The sequence below is a fragment of the Tupaia chinensis genome, unplaced genomic scaffold, assembly GCF_000334495.1.
Source record: "Tupaia chinensis unplaced genomic scaffold, TupChi_1.0 Scaffold000291_1, whole genome shotgun sequence".
Classification (NCBI taxonomy): domain Eukaryota; kingdom Metazoa; phylum Chordata; class Mammalia; order Scandentia; family Tupaiidae; genus Tupaia; species Tupaia belangeri.
This window is the reverse complement of record NW_006159776.1, coordinates 2,281,227-2,284,394: the sequence shown is the minus strand read 5'-3', so window position 1 is coordinate 2,284,394 and position 3,168 is coordinate 2,281,227. Positions and strand designations below refer to the sequence as shown.

The 3,168-nt window shown below is 40.7% G+C and overlaps 1 long non-coding RNA gene across 1 annotated transcript in view; it reads right to left on the bottom strand.

The window, feature by feature from the left end:
• Window positions 1–2,618: 2,618 nt before the first annotated feature.
• Window positions 2,619–3,168, bottom strand: part of LOC106735082 (uncharacterized) — a 4,572-nt gene continuing 4,022 nt past the window's right edge. The window contains exon 3 of the long non-coding RNA XR_001370506.1: window positions 2,619–2,648. This is a non-coding gene — a long non-coding RNA (uncharacterized LOC106735082). The remainder of the gene's footprint in view (window positions 2,649–3,168) is intronic.

Here is a 3,168-nt window from a genome sequence, read left to right as displayed (position 1 = left end):
CCTATTCAGAATAGTCGTCATCTCACATCAGGCTTCCGTGTCATGGACACACTGAGAGGAGTGAAGTGATGAAATCACCACTGATAGGCGTCATGACTCTTGGCATCATATTTTGTTTGACTAAGAAGACACTTACTTAGTGAGAGAATGTAATCAACGAAGGCTAGCAGAAGTCATAACCTTGGAGAGGATTGCTTCACATACCATATCATTTACTTTCCTCCCCCACAGGACAGAACGGTAAGGGCAGCTGGGTTAGGGAATTTTAACTGGAATACTTGAAACCTCATCATTCTCAAAGACGAAGAACAAGGGAAATAAAACTAGTCAGAAACCACAAGGGCCAAGGTGTTCTAATCCAATTCTAGGCAAATATTTAACACTTGGGTCTCCTTCCTTAATACCTTTCATCAGAAGGCCGGAGGCAAGAGGTCCTGAGATTTCTCTGCTCCCCAGGGACAGGTGGAGCGACATTGTCGAATGGCAAGGGTGATGGTAATCACCCAGGGCTGGGAGTTGTTGAACTGGTGGTAATTGTCTGAATCTTGCCATTGACATTTCTAGGAAGGAATTTTGGCCTTGATGATTTTGGCTGCAAAAAGTTGGTAAGAAAACTCTCTACTCTCTCTTCCCATTTTCATCTCCTCTGGGGGAGAGGAAAACCCCAGACACCAGTTTCTGGTAACATAAGAAGCTTCCCATAACCATGTACTATAAATTATAATAAACATGGCCCTTCTCTTTCTCTTCCTCTTTGTTTTGCTCTCTGAGCAATATTGTAAGCGTCTACACAATCTCATAAGGGACTTGGCTGACAATCAGCTGAAGACACTATTCCTTTGGCAGCAGTTCCAAGTGACGAGACTAATGTATTCCTTTTTGCTTAGTTTCTGCAAAATTGCATTATGGTTCTATGCAGCTAAGGGACTGGAAGAAGAAACCTTAGCATAGAGAAAGTTAAGGCACAAACTGGCAAATTAAGCAGTATTATTCTACCAACTTGAAATCATGGGTCCATGAATGAATAGCAGAGTTCTGTCTCCTTGGGGTTCAGCTTACTGACAGTCAGTGAAGTCCAAGGTCTCTGGGTGACTAAGAGGAAACTAGGGCTATGATAAGTCTCCATAGGAATGAAATCTATTGGGCTTTGTTTCCTATGTGGCATATCCCCCTTTATCTATGCCTTTGATCTCACAGAATCTGGGTGTATTTGAGACTGAAGGACACGCTGGCACGAATGCCTCTGGAAACAAAGACTACTGACTAGCCTGCCCAAGTGAACCAGAGAAACAGACTATTTGTTACAGTCATTTATTTAAAAAATTCATTCACTTATTTTTTTTTCTCAGAGAGAGAGAGAGAGAGAGAGAGAAGAAGAAAGAACACCCTCAGCAGGATCTTGATGGCATAATCTAACCCTGTCTCAGCCAGCTCCAGAGTATGGACACATGTGTGTATATGCAGAGTATTATAGTCTTTTTCTACCTATCTTAGATCCATAAACTTTCTTAACTCCAACACTAGCTACACTTGTGATCTAGGAAAAACCGTGAGCTTTTTTATTCCACTTCTCCAATTCCTCATGTGCAAAGGAGTTGGGGAAGGCAATAATCGGAGTTCTCTTCCTGCTCACTGCTCGCTTCAAATGAATTTATGAAACCAATCCTTACTTTCTCTAAATTACATTATTGATAGATGCAAATATTTTTTCCTTTCTCCTAAAAACAAATAAATACATACAATATATATTTTAAAATAATTATTTATTTATTTAATTCCATTTGTTACCATTATTATTTTTTAATTTGACGGGGTGGGGGGGGGAGCGGGGAAGAAAGCAAGTCACTGGGTCCGGGACTCAAGCCACAGTTGGCCATGTGGGAATACAGTGCCTCAACTACCATGCCACCTTCCAGACCCCCAATATATACTGTCTTATCAAATCTTAATTCCGTTTTCTAACCATTGCTTCAAATTTTGTTACATAAAGAGTGGAACAAATTCAGATCAAATGCATTATCTTCATGAAATTAAGTCAAACTTTAGCTGGACTCAGCTTAATAAACTGCAATGAAATGGAACAGCCTGGAGGAGTCTCTCTTTAAGGCCAGACCACATCTACAGATGCTGTAGGAAGTTCAGTCTCACATAAAATAAAGGTGCAAAGAATTCTCAAGTCCAATTCGTATGCCTCTTGATAGTTTTTCTGCCTCTTCCATGTACTAGATAGCTCATAAGAAGACCTCTTTCAGTCATTCACAGTTTCAGCTCTCCCCACTTACTCTGAATTATTTATTCATGTGTGTTTTAGTTTGCTGTGGATCATCTTGCCGCTAACCTCGGTAATGGTTCTTTTGTTTCTGGGCTTGGGTTGCTCTTTGGACTTGATGGTGCATATTGTGGTCTCAGCAGACTACCATGGCACTCTATTCCCATAGATACACTGCTTTAAGCCTCCTTGGTTGAAACCAGCCTAGGTCTCTATCCTTGTGAGCTCTGCTGCTATGGACATGAAAAAGGAATGTGGAAGCAGATGATAGTCTAAAACCTAGGTGTGCAGTGGGAATCAAGGATGAATATTAGGGTCTTACCTCCTGGACTAGATAGAGTTCAGAGTTTGGGTTCCAGTTCCTGATGGGTTCCAGATCCTGATGAAGGAATCAAGGATGAATATTAAGGCCTTGCCTACTGGAATACATAGAGTTCAGAGTTTGGGTTCCAGTTCCTGATGAGGATGATTTTTTTAAAAATTTCAGAATATTTGCATATGTAGTGAGATATCTTATGGAATGGACCCTAACCCTAGACATACAATTAATTTATGTTTCTTATACACCTTATACATATAGCCTGAAGGTAATTATATGCAATACTTTTGTACTAAAGCATTTTGACTGTCACCCACTACATGAGGTCAGGTGTGGAATTTTCCACTCTTGGTATCATGTTGGCACTCAAAAAGTTTGGGATTGTAAAGCATTTTGAATTTTGGGTCAGGGATGTTCAGCCTGTAATATTACCAACTATTTAAAAACACTTAACATGTCTGCATTTTTACCTACAGGGCCATAATGAATGGGTTGTCATTGGGGGAAGTGGATTTGAGAAACAGGTGCGTGGGCGAGAATAGCATGGCAGCATGAGTTGGGGTGGGGTGGGCAAAAGGGA